The following is a 16,820-nucleotide window of genomic DNA, read 5'->3' on the forward strand; positions in this document are numbered from 1 at the left end:
GGTGAATTTAAAAACAACAACAACAATATCGTTGCCGGCTTCCGGATTTTCATTTCATTTTATTATTAATATGAGGATATAATAATAATAAAATGTACGTAAGGGCTTATTTCTAGCAACATTAACCACAATTAACTTATTTAATACTGTAAATAATTATGAGAGCGATTATTGATTTCGAAGAAAACAATTAACAACTTAATTTTAGCTGCAGAAAAAAACAGATTTCTCATAAACCTGGGTGAGAATATAAAAATCGTTTTCTGAATATGAAACGATATTTCTTTGTCTATCAAATTAAGTTAAAACCATCATGACAGGACAAATTTTTTTAGGGGCCCAAACGCCCATACAAAATGGGCATTGTCCTTTTGCATACATATTAAGGACAGATGGCAATTCAATATTTAAAAAAAATTGAAATAATTGAAATTCAACTAAAAAATGGAGTGCTTTTCAGGATATTATGAAAATAACCCTTTTACTCATATCTGTACATAAAATATTTATAACTACTGACACCATGCACCCCACGCTTTTTTAAAAATAAAATAAATTATTTTTACACTATTTTTAATTCAAATTTATTAAAATTTATTTTATATGTTTTAGTTGGATTTTCTATAAAAGCGTATATTAGTTATTTTCTATTGCCTTCGTAAATAGACGAGCATGTTGCCTCATCTGACATTAAATAGTCAGCGATGCTCACCAGCAATGTCAGAGGAATAGCTATACTGCCATTTTACCTTAAAAAATATGGCTTGAAAAAAATAAAAAATAGGAGCAAATATTAAAAATTAGATTTTAGATAGAGCGATTAAAAATGTGACTCGTCGTAAAAAGCAATGTTTTTACTTAACTATAATATTTAAAATCATAAAGAAGCTATATTAGGCTATATTATAAAGCTTACTTAGGTTCTCTACGTACTCATACATGCTTTTCTGCGCGACCAAGTTGAGTTAAGCTGATTTTCGGCGGCCGCAAATTCACTGTTCTCTATTTATATTTAAGCACTCGGCGATGGGCGATTTCAAAGTTGGTATAATTTTTTAAAATAAATAAATTGTTTGCACCCAGTAAAGCAACGAGCGACTTAAACACAGGGCCGGCCTCAGTTCGTGGAAAAGGACTAATGGAATCAGCATCTATTTTACTGGATACTTGCCTAATAATTGATTTTAGTCCCAAAACTGTATTCCGAATCGATGTTCATTACGGTATAAAAGCGCCTGTGAATGCATATTTGAATAAAAAACTTTTTTAATCTACGATAATTCAATTTTGTTTAAATAATTTTTTACCGCACTTTTTAGGCTCTTTACGAGCCAAACTTCGAGTTTTGGTCAGCTTTTTCATTATCTTTTTGCCCTGCCTACTCGCTGGTAGCTTAAGCGGCTATTCCAGCTACGCCTATTTCTACCGTGAAACAGTAATGCGTTTCGGTTGGAAGGGCGGGGCAGCCGTTGTAACTATACTTGAGACCTTGGAACTTATATCTCAGGGTGGGTGGCGCATTTACGTCGTAGATGTCTATGGGCTACAGTAACCATTTAACAACAGGTGGGCTGTGAGCTCGTCCATCCATCTAAGCAATAAAAAATAAATAAATAAAAACGCTCGGACGGATAGGTGAGCCTAACAAGAAAAGTGCAGAATCTACAACCGGATCGGAATCGCAACCCATTGTTAGCACGTCGAACTCTTCGTCATATTCGACGAGGACGGTAACCGGTGCTTGAGGGGTTTAAAAGCACCGAGAGTGAATCCGGGGGATCCGAAAAGACATGCTTCGGGCGACGGCGGCTTTGTGTTGCCCCGTCGCCTAGTTCGGATAAACAGCCTTCTCGTGTGTCTCAAAAGTGACCGAATGAATTCAAGGGTATGGTTGGCAACATGACATGAATGTGTTCACGTTGCTTTTATTGCTTAGATGGGTGGACGAGCTCACAGCCCACCTGGTGTTAAGTGGTTACTGGAGCCCATAGACATCTACAGCGTAAATGCGACACCCACCTTGAGATATAAGTGTTAAGGTCTCAAGTATAGTTACAACGGCTGCCCCGCCCTTCAAACCGAAGCGTATTACTGCTTCACGGCAGCAATAGGCAGGGTGGTGGTACCTACCCGCGCGGACTCTCAAGAGCATCACCAGCTGCTTGCGGCGTGTTATACTAACGCTAGCTACCAAAAATAAATTACCGGTTTTTTTTACCGTCCCTTAATCCTCCCCTGCCTGTTCTCGTGTCTAGGGCTTACACAGCGTAGATCCAGCGATGAGGTCGTTACCGAACCACCTATCTACGCAATTAAATCAATTGCTTTACAAGGCTGTATCTATCATCGGTTAGTTCGGTTGCTGTTCGTTGCTGTAATCCTATTTATGTTCAGTTTGGAATTGTTGAAGAAAATAATTTAAAACTTTAATTACTTTATTCACTCGTACGAACCAATAAAAAGCACTGCGTTTACTAAAACAGATAAGGTGTTACTAATTACGAGACAATATTATAATTTACATTATATTGTGCTATTTATATATAAGTGTAAATTTAAATTAGTCTAGTGTATTCCTCCTTTGCTTGTGTTGTTTCTTGCTTGCTGATTGCTTTTAATTTCTTTGTTTCTATGTTTTTGTTTTTCTAGTGTTTTAATTTGTTTGTATGGTGAGGACTTTTAATTGGCTTTTTGTTTCTATTATTTTTTATATTATTATATTATGTTAGTTGGCTGTTGGTTCTCCTTGTAGTAAATTAATAAATAAATAAAATTCTTCGTTCGTTGTTTTTCGTAATTCCTCTGTGACAGGACATTAAAGTGTCATAAATATATTTCAATGTATTTATATTGCAATATGATCCCATAGATACGGGTCTTTCATGGTGTGGTCATCAACCCCCGGCCTGTAAGATGATATGGAGATATCGAATGCACGACGCAGTTTGCTCAGAGTTTATAACGCGCGTGAAAATTTTAATCGCTTACTATTTTATTATTAGCGAATTAGCTTAACCTGATATCGAAACGCTACTGGAACTCATAAGAAAATTAATTCAACGATAATGATAACCGGGGATAACTCACACAAGGTCGTTTGGCCCCAAAATAGGAGCTATGAGAGACTGATATACATACTTACATATGAGGCCGTCAGCGCAAAAGTGGCCTAAGCTTGCCATAGTTAGTATGGAGATAATGAAGTTTGAATTTACTTTTACACTGCTTTCTAGGCAAAAACAATACGCGCAAAAACAATACTTACAAAGCCTTAATAAAATGTAATCTAAGGGTAAAATTAGAGATTAATATTGGTTTTGCATCAAAATTTATTATGTTTTAAATAAATTGCATATATAAGCACGTTTATGAAAAATTGTGGGTAAAGCCATTTTTGCGCTGGCCTCATATATTATTTTGTCGGCGCAATGACACTATTTAGTTAACTAAATATAGTTAAAGTATTTCCTTCATGGAACCAGCTTACTCCGTCATATAATATATACTTTTAAATAAATACATATTAGTTATATTACACACCCAGACAAAGCCCAAAAAAGTTTATCACACGAATGTTTTCCCGATGTCTAAATCTAATCTACAACCCTCGACGCCAACAGGGTCGCTAACTATTACACTACCGAGTCAGTCAATACTGTCTCCCCCTTGAGATGCTAGGTTGAACAATCAAATGTATTCTTATTACCCTACATTTTTTATTTTCCTACCTATTCGCTAGTATCCTAAGAGCTACGAATAATATCCTAAGAGGCTATTCCAGCTATGCCAGGACGGGTAGATGAGCTCACTGACTGAAAAATGTATTCACTTAACAAATTTAAAACTTTCGCCCGAGCTTAATATGTATATAGGAAGACTATTACCAAAACCCTTAATCTTCCACTGACTTCAGAAACTACACTTAATTTATTTATTTATTACAGCTTCATGTAAAATTTACATTGGCGGACTTAATTCATACCAGTCCACCAAAGGTAGTGCAGAGTAAATAGTGACCGTATTAATATCGGTATTAGTCATAATTTTTATTATTAAAAGAGAAAACAGATATCATAATTTAAAAAAAAAGACAATGGTTCACATCGCGACAAATTCTTCAAAGCGTTCGTTGTCTCGACTTTTGTCTTCGTTACGTTTCGAAGGCGTCTTGTTAATAATAAAAAGTTTTGATTGGTTTTAAATCCAGCATCTCCTACTCCCATCCTGCAGGAAATCCAATAATTTCCTCGTGCCCAAAAATAGGGCTGGGTTTCGTAGGCTAATTCCACTTCGGCTCTTTTTTGAGAATAGGTGGTAAAGCCTATTTTCAAATTCAATATGTTCGTCATTGATGACATTATCAAATGACATTCGATTTGAGATAGATTAATTTATTAAATTTTAATATTGCAGAGCTCTCCGTGAATGCGTAACAACGGCTTATATTTAATTTTATTTACTTGTTGACATCACATTAATATGTTGACGAATACCCACGACATCTGTCAGTATATTAGCTGCGAAAATAAAATATAATATCGGTGCATTATAAAAAAAAAACAGCCCGTAATGAATTGATCAATTAACGGTTGCCTCTGTCATTTACCAAGAACAGATGAAAGCTGTTCCCAGGCCGTTTGCTCGTTTGCTCGTTTGCTTTCACACGTTTGCTTTGTACGGTTTTCGTCCAACGACATCAATTGATGTATTTTGTATTTTTATTATGTACTAGCTGATCCGGCAGACTTCGTAGTGTAGACCTCAACTATTGTATAAAATAAACCTAAAACAAACAAAAGGAATCCGTCCGACGGGGGACACGTCAAAGGAAAAACAAAATTGTTATTTTTATTTAATTACGAGTATATTTTCATATTTATCTACCTTTTAAACCTTCTCTCAACTTCCACAAATAATTTAAGACCAAAATTAGCCAAATCGGTCTAGCCGTTCTCGAGTTTTAGCGACACTAATGAACAGCAATTCATTTTTATATACATAGATTAATGTACAAGACGATATGTGTTACTGGTGGTAGGACCTCTTGTGAGTCCGCGCGGGTAGATACCACCGTCCTGTCTATTTCTGCCGTGAAGCAGTAATGCGTTTCAGTTTGAAGGGTGGGGCAGCCGTTGTAACTATACTGAGACCTTAGGACTTAGGTCTCAAGGTGGGTGGCGCATTTACGTTGTAGATGTCTATGGGCTCCTGTAACCATTTAACACCAGGTGGGCTGTGAGCTCGTCCAAATCTAAGCAATAAAAAAATAAAAATAAAAATATTAGCGTTATGCCAAAGTGACTATTCCACGCGGACGAAGTCGCGGGCAAAAGCTATATAATATATACATACAATTTTGTGTTAAAGAATTATCTTTACATTTTGTAAACGCGTGGGAAGAAATAGCAAAACTATAAATCATGTTATTACAATATATTATGTAATTAAGAAGGCGAGTGTGTGCACGATTTAACGCGATACGTGCGCGTGTGTAGCCACGCCCTTCTGAACGAGGCTGAGGGCCGTAGGTTCATCTCAGACAGGTCATATAAAGGGACCCGAGGTTGTATTTATCGAACATAACAATGGCCTATTAATCTGGTATGAATCTGTTAAAGTTTTTTTTTTTTTCGAATTTCATTATGATTACCATTTTATGTCCACTTGAAAGCAAATATAAGAATGTTTTTATTTATTAAATCTTAGCATGTACAATTTTTATAAGTTGTTTATAATAATAATCATCGTGACAGTACTTCTTTTTCAAGTGGAAGTTTATGTTGCAACTTGTTTACGGTTATCGACTTGTAAGAATGTATTAACATTGTTATTGGCGTGTATTCGTATAGGTTAACATTGTATCGTCTGTGAGTATAACCTGAAAATAACATCAGTCCTTCTATGTCGACAAACTGATGACTTCTCAGCCCCCTGTCAACCGGGTACCGGGGCTCATACATTAATTCCATTTGAGGTCGAAATATCGGTTTTATTTTTATTGTCGTGATATGTGAATGAATGCACGGCCCACCACCATCATTTCTTTATTGCTCTTGTAGGCGACCAGCATACCACCCACCTGATGGTGAGTGGTTACCATCGCTCATGGACATCAGCTCAATGCCGAAGCTAAGACGTTGCTAGGACTGCCCTATGTTTTTAGCTGGAACACATGACTGGTTTCGCGGCAGGATGTTGGTGCCTACTTATTAGGACTTACAATTCGCCCTATCTCCTGTAAAAGCTGTATTAGGAACTTTTTCTCTCAGCTCAGCCAACAAGGAGTTTTGCTAACAGCGCCTCCAAAGGAGACCTAACAATTCAAGAGTAGCTGCTTCGCGAATAAATTTACTACCGGATCGGAATCGCGACCCGCTGAGAAGATCCGGCGAGAAACTCAGTGGGCTGATGTTTAGGTTAGGTTGCTCGTCGAAATCGGAAAAGAGTACGGTTACCGGGGTCCCTAAGCCTGCTCCTAATGCTAGAGCTGAAGGCGTCTAACACAAGAGGTAGGGTGTGAGGCTCTCGGCTGTGTTACAGCAGGCCTATAGGATTTATTTTTTATTGCTTAGATGGATGGACGAGCTCACAGCCCATATGATGTTAAGTGGTTACTGGAGCCCATATACATCTACAACGAAAATGCGCCACCCACTTTTAGACATAAGATCTAAGGTCTCAGTATAGTTACAACGGCTGCCCCACCCTTCAAACCGAAACGCATTACTGCTTCATGGCAGAAAGAGGCAGGGCGGTGGTACCTACCCGTGCGGACCACAAGAGGTCCTACCACCAGTAAATGACTACTCGCCTCGTAACTAGGCGGAGCAGTAGTCGGTTAGGTCTAAATAGATACAGTACCAGCAACCGCCAGTACATAAAACGACCAACTCACTATTTAGATTTAGCCGCGTTTCTCCCACAATAGTTTCATAAAACATCTTTTTTTTAAAACAAACAATTTACAGTAGTAAAACTAATAGTGATTGATGCTCAAATACATAAGAAAGGGCCCTTAAGATTACTAACAATAAATTGGGTAAAGCAATCGGCTATAAAACATGGAGTATTAAGGTGCGCGTTCGAAGCACCAGCGCAAAGGGCCCAATGAGCCCGCAAAAAATATAGAGCAGCGGGTGAGATGCGACTGGTATATTCGACTCGGTGGCGGTCGCAACGGTAACTACACTCTATTCGTGAGCCTCCAAGAGGATGAACGATAAAACAGAAATAGCCCAATAACTTGGTCCCATAATAATACATTTAAAGGTTTGGTCTATTGTGATAGGACTTTTTGGCGGGAACGCGAGGAGTGAAGTTGTGTGATTTATTTTATTTTGTCTATTTAGTGTTCCTTCAGGTTTAAATGTGTAATAGCGGTGGTCTATTAACTGTTTAGTACCTTTGAAAGTGCACAAATGTGGGAAAATAAAACAAAGTCGATGGACGTAACTTCTCAGGTTCCTCCAAAAAGTCCACTGAAAAAGTATCCATAAATGACTACCATTTTACTGGGATTATATTTCATCCCATATCATCTCATCTTATTCAATTTCATTTCATTTCACGCCATGTTTTATATTTATCAACTTTATTTCACTTTTCATTATCATTTTTCATATAGTGCAGTTTTCATCAAAATTAAAATAAGACTTGACCTAAAGGTCTTAGTTACCAGGTCATAAAATCCTTCCTTCCATAAAATCCCTTTTTCCTACCTATTTGCTGGGAGCCTGAGGGGTTATTCTAACTACGCACTGGCTGGTAGGTGAGCTCACGGGCTTAACCTCAGACAATTTGCTAACACTAGTCAGAGCAGTGCTTTGCAGAATCTACCACCGGATCGGAATCGCGACCTACTGAGAAGATCCCGCGAGAAACTCAGCGGGCTCTTTATGTTAATTTGCTCGTCGAACTCTTCAAAGTAATAAAAAAACAAATTGCGTATTTTGTATGTTTTAAACGAGAATCACAACTGTAGGAATGCTACAAACACAATCATAGATCTGCGCGAATGTCACTTCTTCACGTCAAATACTCTGTGTCAATGATCGCGACATCGCTTCATGCATAATGCAAGTGCTTTCCACTCGCATCGGAAACTTTCCTTGCTGATGTATCGACATTGATCCCTCATACGAGAAAGAAAGAAAGAAAGAAAGAAAGAAAGAAAGAAATCATTTACTCGCTAAGCATAGTGAAAATGAGTTATTACACAAGTTAAAAACAGCGTGTATGCTTTGTCATTATTTGACATGCGAATTTTAGTGCAGTGCAAGATGTTATGATATTTTATAATTTACCTTTCATTCATCCATAATTCAACAAATTATAATAAAAAAATCCATTTATTTTGATTGTCGTCCCTAAGAAAATCATTTATGTGATAATAATTTTCACTAATAAGATTATCTTTTAGTTTTTTCTTAAAATGAAAATTGTCTAGGTCTCTTAATTTCTTTGGTAGTTTATTAAATATCCCAACGCTCATACCTAGTATACTATTAGTCGTTAATGTAATTTTGGATTTTGGAAAACATAGTTTATCGTCGCGTCGATTTCTAGCGATGATATGTTGGAGCCCTATCATGCAGTTTTATATTGGGTACGCATTGTCGTGAATCTATTGTCGTTTATACTTCTAATACATTAAAATTTGCGTAATTACTGGTGGTAGGACCTCTTGTGAGTACGTTGTAGATGTCTATGGGCACAAGTAACCACTTAACACCAGGTTAAAGGTGGGCTGTGAGCCCGTCCACCTGCCTATTTCTGCCGTGAAGCACTAATGCGTTTCGGTTTGAAGGGTGGGGCAGCCGTTATAACTATACTTGAGACCTTAGAACTTAAATCTCAAGATGGGTGGCGCATTTACGTTGCGGATGTCTACGGGCTCCAGTAACCACTTAACACCAGGTGGGCTGTGAGCTCGTCCAACCATCTAAGCAATAAATAAAAAAACCTAGGCAAAAAAAAACCATCACAGTGTTTGATGTCTTCACAAATGTAATGTAACGGGTATTATTAAATCTTTTCGCTTCTAAATTGCTAAAACTATTTCAGTCCAGTGTTCCGTTAAGACTTTTCATGTTATACGTACGTTTGCAGTTCTTATTGATCGTCTGCATTCGCGTAAAGCCGCCTCCATACTACGCTATAATATGATAACATATAGTATAATAATATAGTATATAGCACAACAATATCGCACACCATAGATTGTTAATGACACGTTCACACTGTACTGGTGGTAGGACCACTTGTGAGTCCGCACGGGTAGGTACCACCACCCCGCCTCTTTCTGCCGTGAACCAGTTATGCGTTTCGGTTTGAAGGGCAGGGCAGCCGTTGTAACTATACTGAGATCTTAGAACTTATATCTCAAGGCGGGTGGCGCATTTACGTTCTAGATGTCTATGGGCTCCAGTAACCACTTAACACCAGGTGGGCTATGAGCTGCTCCTTTGATGTGTCCCCCGTCGTACAGATTCCTTTTGTTTGTTTTAAGTTTATTTTATACAAAAGTTTAGGTCTTTTATTTACCGATTGAGGCACTACGAAGTCTACTGGGTCAGCTAGTAACATAAAAAAAATGAAACCTGCAAAATTATAATTTGCGTAATCACTGGTGGTAGGACCTCTTGTTGCGTTTTGGTTTGAAGGGCGGGGCAGCCGTTGTAACTATACTTGAGACCTTAGAACTTATATCTCAAGATGGGTGGCGCATTTACGTCGTAGATGTCTATGGGCTCTAGTAACCACCAGGTGGGCTGTGAGCTCGTCCATCCATCTAAGCAACAAAAATAAAAAAAATAAAAAAGTTATAGCCTTTGTTAACAATCTAATTTAAGTTACATTTTCAATACACTTATTATTCAACACCGGTTTCTTGATCGTCTTGCTGTACAGCATAGGCCTCCCCAAGGCTTCTCCATAATATTCTATCCTGCGTTTTTCTCATCCAAGTCGTTCCTGCCACTTTTTGATGTTTTTTTTTGCTTATATGGATGGGCGAGCTCACAGCCCACCTGGTGATAAGTGGTTACTGGAGCCCATAGACATCTACAACGTAAATGCGCCACCCACCTTGAGATATAAGCTCTAAGATCTCAGTATAGTTACAATGGCTGCCACACCCTTCAAACCAAAACGCAACAAGAGGTCCTACCACCAGTGATTACGCAAATTATAATTTTGCAGGTTTCATTTTTTTTATGTTACTAGCTGACCCAGTAGACTTCGTAGTGCCTCAATCGGTAAATAAAAGACCTAAACTTTTGTATAAAATAAACTTAAAACAAACAAAAGGAATCTGTACGACGGGGGACACATCAAAGGAAAAACAGAATTGTATTTTTTTTTTAATTCTGAGCATTTTCGTATTTATCAACCTTTTAAATCTTCTCTGGACTTCCACAAATAATTCAAGACCAAAATTAGCCAAATCGGTCCAGCCGTTTTCGAGTTTTAACGAGACTAATGAACAGCAATTCTATTTTATATATATAGATATAGATAGATAAATAAAAATAGGCTGCTATACTATATTGCGCTATAGTATAGCGTAGTCTGAAAGCAGCTTAAAGCAGATTAAAATTCACGTCAGTTCCGAAGATCATGGATGGGTCATTGTTAGTTGTCCGAGTCTGGCCGCGAGCGGGTGACGGTTCGAGCACTTTTTGCCGTGGATTCCGGCTCGTTTTGGCAACCAGCTGCCGATGAATGTCCAATCACGTAGACCGACCGATGCGTGCGCCTTCTATACACAGAAATGCACAATGTCTTCTTCTTCTGTGTTCATAATGTGGTTGACGTTGTGCGTGGAAGCATGTCGTGGGATTTTTTTTTTTAAGATTCTTCGAATGGAATTAATTGTAAATACGATGATTTTTAACTGTAAACATAGCTCAGTTTAGTGTATTTTATATTTTATTGTAAGTTTTGGGAGTAAAGGTGTCTCCTTGCAAGCGTGTACTACTGTAAAAACTGAGATTAAGACTCATGTCAAAAAACCATGAGCTAGTCGAAATTTTTTGAGCATTACTTCCAAAATTGCTACGGTAAAATAATTCTGTGACTACCTACGAAAGGGTAACAAGTTTGTTTAATAAAATGAGACATGTGTATATAATAATAGAATGTTAATAAATTACGATAAAATATATGTTGAAATTTTATATATAAAGTACGAAAAAACTTTTATTTCCGCATATTATGTATCAATTAATATCTCTTATGAAAACACGTACCCAATGAAGACATAAAACTTAACAAGGCGATAGTTTGAGCACCGTTTTAACTGCGCAACACATGTTCCTTTTTATATCCATAACTGCATTGGCACAAGTATCGATGTCAATGCTAAAGAATACTAGCAAAAACGAATGCACAGTATGTTCTCAGAAAAAACGGAGGACTCTTAAGGTGTGAAGAATGCGTGTTTGGCTGCTGGTAATGTGTATGTGGAATCTATGGCAAGAAAATGTTGGCAGAACTGTTGTTGGCTGTAAGAATCATTTTCAATTTACAATTTTAATTAAAGGAGTGCTCTGAGGAATTGTGTGAGATGATTTCATCATCTAGTTTTTACCATCGCACATCCCGCCACCGGAGTACAGATCATACATACTACCTGGAGCCACTGCGTTCATCCACAGTGCGTTTCCAGAGATCTTTTTTGCCACGTACCATCCGGCTTTGGAATGAGCTCCCCTCCACGGTGTTTTCTGAGCACTATAACATGGCCTTCTTCAAACAAGGCTTGTGGAGGGTATTTAACGGTAGGCAGCGACTTGGCTCTGCACCTGACATTGCGACGGTAACCACTCACCATCAGGTGAGCCGTATGCTCATATGCCTTCAAGGGGATTAAAAAGAAAACTGGTTCATTCGTTATTGTAATTTTATTAGTTTTAATTATTTAAAAAATATTGTTGTTAAAGCGCTTCCGACATAAAAATTTTGATCCGAAAAATAAATCTCGTGGTCAGCGGAAAATTAAAGTCGACAACGACGGATTAAAAGCGATAGTGGAAGCTGACGACACTCAATCTATCGCTGAGCTAACAGTAGCTTTCAATGTTAGCATCAAAACATTATTCATCTATTTGCTTGAAACTGCCACGGTAAAAACTGACTTTCGCAAGGAGGGCATTGGAGAATGAGCTCAGCGCTGGCTAGATGCGTTGACACCGTGGGCGCATAATTTGATTGATTGATAGTCCTACCTACGAACGGATCCTCCATCGTCCAAACTGGAATGCATGAAATACGAAGAGTGGTGATACTCACCCGTACAGTGTTCCTTACCAACCATCGACATTTTCTTTTTTAAACTATAATAAGGTACTATCGGGCAGGGCTTCTGACTCCCAGTCGCAGTCATTGTGCAAGACATTTGGAATTCTAAGTACAGCTGTATGTATTCTTGTCTCATACAGAAGAAAGTCCTAAATTGTGACAGTCGAATGGTTTATCATTTTATCACTGAGCTTTCTCTCGTTAAGCTTCGTAGTGTAAACAAAGTTGTCAGTCGGTACAACTAGTTGCACAAGAGTTGACGGGCATGTAATTTTTTAGTCGTGAAATCGGGGACGGACTTGGAATAATATTTGATTTTGTTTCATTATTATTTTTTGCTCTTTAGTTGTTCCTTACATTTTAAAGATAAAATCCTCCAATAGCCATTTATAATATCGCACCCTTAGAATTGAGGTGGCTTAACTAAACATCTTAAGAAAATTAGTTTTAAATTAAGAACTACTTATAAACATGTATTCTACTTATTAGTTTACAAAATTATTATTTTTAAATTTAATTTTAATTTTAGTCAAGAAAAGGACATAATGCACTTACTATTCCTTTTAAATCAAGCGAGTACTTTAAACTTTAAAGCATGGGCTTTAAGGTTTAAAGTATTAAATTCGGAACTGAAAAACTATAGTTCATCATCAACTATAGCCACTTCAATTCTAAAGATGCGATATGTGTGACCCGATGACTACCATGAGGCGATGAAGTCTCAATATCATCGTTACAATGTTGGTCATATCTTCAAACCGAATCACATTACAACAGCTTCTAGGCAGCAATAGGCAAGATGGTGGTACTTATGCGCTTTAGATGGTAGAACTTACTTGAGACAGACCTTTAACATACCCTATGAAACATATAATATAATGTAAATAAAACATTTTTAGTTCATGTTTAAAACACAGCTCATTTGTTAAAATAAATAGTAAATAAATACAAAAAGTTTTACTTTTAAATGATTACGAGAAGAATTTTAAGTACCATTTTAGTTTTAATAATTCACAAAGGAGAGAATGCGACATTAAGAGCGTAGAAAGAGAAGATACGGATTTTTCTCGGAATTGAAACGGCATTATACTAGCCTCTCTTTCTTCAAGTTCGACTACTGGAGGCTGACAGTCTTCTCTTTATCTATGGAAACCTAAACGATAAATAATATTCATTAATTGTTATCTAACTACAACATTAAGCATTTCTTGCTTTTATGTCACCTTATGTAAATAGTAAAAAAGTGACGAAACAACCGCCCCGATCCAAGCCTCTCTTCCCCCTACTCCCCCTTTTTTTATTGCTTAGATGGGCGGACGAGCTCACAGCCCACCTGGTGTTAAGTGGTTACTTGAGCCCATAGACGTCTACGACATAAATGCGCCACCCACCTTGAGATATAAGTTCTAAGGTCTCAAGTATAGTTACAACGGCTGCCCCACCCTTCAAACCGAAACGCATTACTGCTTTACGGCAGAAAGAGGCAGGGTGGTTGTACCTACCCGTGCGGACTCACAAGAGGTCCTACCACCAATAAAAGTTTATAGTAAAATGACAGACTAGTGCTACCTACGAATCATCATACGACTGGCGCTTTAAAGACATCTCTATCTATATTAAATAAAGATGGCGTTTGACCCGCACATTCCGGCCAGTCATCTCGACTAATGAGGTCGCCTCAAAGTCAGTTTTTGTTACGCTGACAGCCGTGACGCTCACAGAATTGCGTCTTTATGTAGACGGCGAGTTGACGAAACCATTAGCAGTCGTATCTTGACGTACCTAATACCGACGAATTTCTTCGGAATTTTATCGTCGCCATTTTCAATTATGTTGTTTGATTTTAAATTTCAAAAATATCAAAATTTATATTTTTTCCTTTTGCTAATTGAAAATCTAGATTTTCCTTTCCTGCGGGATTTTTACAACGGCACAGTTGTATCGTGCTATACGAGTACACCGTCTTATCCTTTAGGCTAAGGAGGACTTCTTCATTAGTAAAAATATCTGTTGTTTTTGTTAGCTTGTTTGTTGTTTTTGTTGATTTGTTAGCTATAGTTGAAGCTATTACTGTATATGTAACTATACTTGAGACTTTAGAACTTTTATCTCAAGGTGGGTGGCGCATTTACATTGTGGATGTCTATGGGCTCCAGTAACCACTTAACACCAGGTGGGCTGTGAGCTCGTCCACCCATCTAAGCAATAAAAAAATTTATTAATTTCTCGATTTGGAAGTTTGTGTTCAAAGAGCTTACTTGGTCATTCTCGATAATATCATCGTCGAGCTAACTTGCTCCTACACGAAATGCTCAACGTAAATTAAATACATCGTAATATACAATATTTTGTAACTGCCGAGCGGTCCCACAAGCTCTTAACAGTTTAACTGATTTTTAATCTCATTAAAGATTGACGTTTTCGGTCGAGGCGGATTTGTCATGTGACTTGTCAATGTCAAAATGACAGCTTTCGTAACGACGCGACGGGCAGATTATTAATTATTTACACTTTTATGGAGACAGTTACATGATGGAATGCTTAAGGAGAGTAGGTCTTATGTTTAATGAAATCATTTTTTGATTAATGTCAACTTATGCTATCAAATTACTGGATGGTACTGATTATTCTTCGCACAAGTAGACCATCTTCTAGACTTCACGACCTTAATATATGCGAGTCCGAATATAATACTCTAGGGATAGTTTTAAAAAGGCGCTTGATAAGTCGGTAGAAAACCCTAGCCTTTCTAGTTGAGGCCATACCCGATTATTTTGATGGTGGAAAAGCCTCCGGGCCACAAGTAATCCCTACAGGAAAAAATTTCATGTTTTAAATTTATTGTGTGTAAAAATGTTAAAAAATTATCCACAGTTTCTGATTGCACTATATTTATTAATATTAGGAATATACCTATGTAAACTTTATTCTTCGGACAACAATTACAACCTGAACATAATAGGTTTAAGTAAGCTGAGGAACACTTAGACAGCATAGCATATTTATTATATAGTTGACGATTTCGTAACATATAACAAAGCGTGCTTCAGAAAAAATAATTTTATTCTTATTATCTGTAGTTATACGACAAAGGGAAGATCTTCCATCAAGCGGGTGATATTGCACGGTAGAAAGACGGTCCAAATGTTGTTGTTCGAAACTTGTATGCAAGCTTATCTTGAAAATGTCGTAAGCGAGATTCAGACATCTGTCAAATATCTTGTGTTCTGTGATGACTACCCCTACAGTATCTGTTTTATTTGTATTTGTAAATTGCTAATGAAAAAATTTAAAATGAAATATTAATTAACGTTCATATCGAATTACTAACAATTACAAGCCAGATGAGTTGGTTTTGTCGAGGGCTGTAGGTTTTTTAGGGAAAAGGTAGTTAGTACATTTAACAAACTTTGACATTCGGTAAGTAATGACTTAGAGAGAGAGAGAGAGAGAGAGAGAGAGAGAGAGAGAGAGAGAGAGAGAGAAAATACACTTTATTGCACACCAAAACACAATTTACATTCAAAAAACAATCAAAAAAAGAAGATACATTTGTACAATAGGCGGTATTATCGCTAAAAGCGATCTCTTCCAGACAACCGTTTAATTTATAGGAATTCTGGAAAATATAAAAAAATATAGCAGGTATGTTGCGGTGTACTATAGATAATACATTATTATAGAAAATATATATAGGTACATACAATAAACAAAATATTTACCGTTTACATATAATATGAAATATATACCAATATTTTAATAATGAGTAAAGAATTAATGACCTCTGAATCAAACAAAAAATTAAATCATTCAATTTCAGTAATTAATTAATGTGTTGCATAGCACGGAGTGTTTGATTAGAAATCAAAAGGCGCCCGGATTTCCTACCTATCTTTTACATTGCGGTTTCATAAAAAGAATTCACCGACAACAAGAAATAAACAAAAATGGTATTTTGTTGGTAATATTACGTAATATGAGACCACTCGGGTAGTGTTACCTTGTATGTTTTTACCGCGAAGCAAATATGCGTTTCGTTTTGGTGGGTAGGACCAGCAGCGGGGACCTCTTGTTGACGGCATTTACATTGAGTCAATAGGGCTTCTAATAAAAATGGGCCAGGAAAACATACAGAAAATACATTTTTGAAGTGAAAACTTCTTTAGAATCGTTGTGATTTCAAACCGGATGCAACGGAAAAAACGACAGGTAAGAGACACAAATACAAAAATGTGTAGGATGAAGCCAGCAAAGAATGAGACAGAAATATACATACTATTTAATACAGCGCCATCTGTGAGATTTTTTAATACTAACGTGTGTATGAAAGCTCTTGTAGTGAATTTTAATTTAGGATTATACGTGAAATTAAAATATCAATTCACAGAGGGCGCTACCTTACAATTATTTACTAATGACAAAATTTTACATATACTTAAGACGTTTAGGATAATTGTATTTTAATTTTGGAGGGTTTCACTTCTACCACGTGTGAATTGCACACATTTTGTTTTTTTTAT

The 16,820-nt window shown here is 37.0% G+C and overlaps 1 protein-coding gene across 2 annotated transcripts in view; it reads left to right on the plus strand.

The window, feature by feature from the left end:
- Positions 1-16,820, plus strand: part of dachs (unconventional myosin-IXb-like dachs) — a 64,261-nt gene that overhangs the window by 2,465 nt on the left and 44,976 nt on the right. The window lies entirely within an intron of this gene.

This window comes from Bombyx mandarina, chromosome 11 (genome assembly GCF_030267445.1).
Source record: "Bombyx mandarina strain Sakado chromosome 11, ASM3026744v2".
NCBI lineage: Eukaryota > Metazoa > Arthropoda > Insecta > Lepidoptera > Bombycidae > Bombyx > Bombyx mandarina.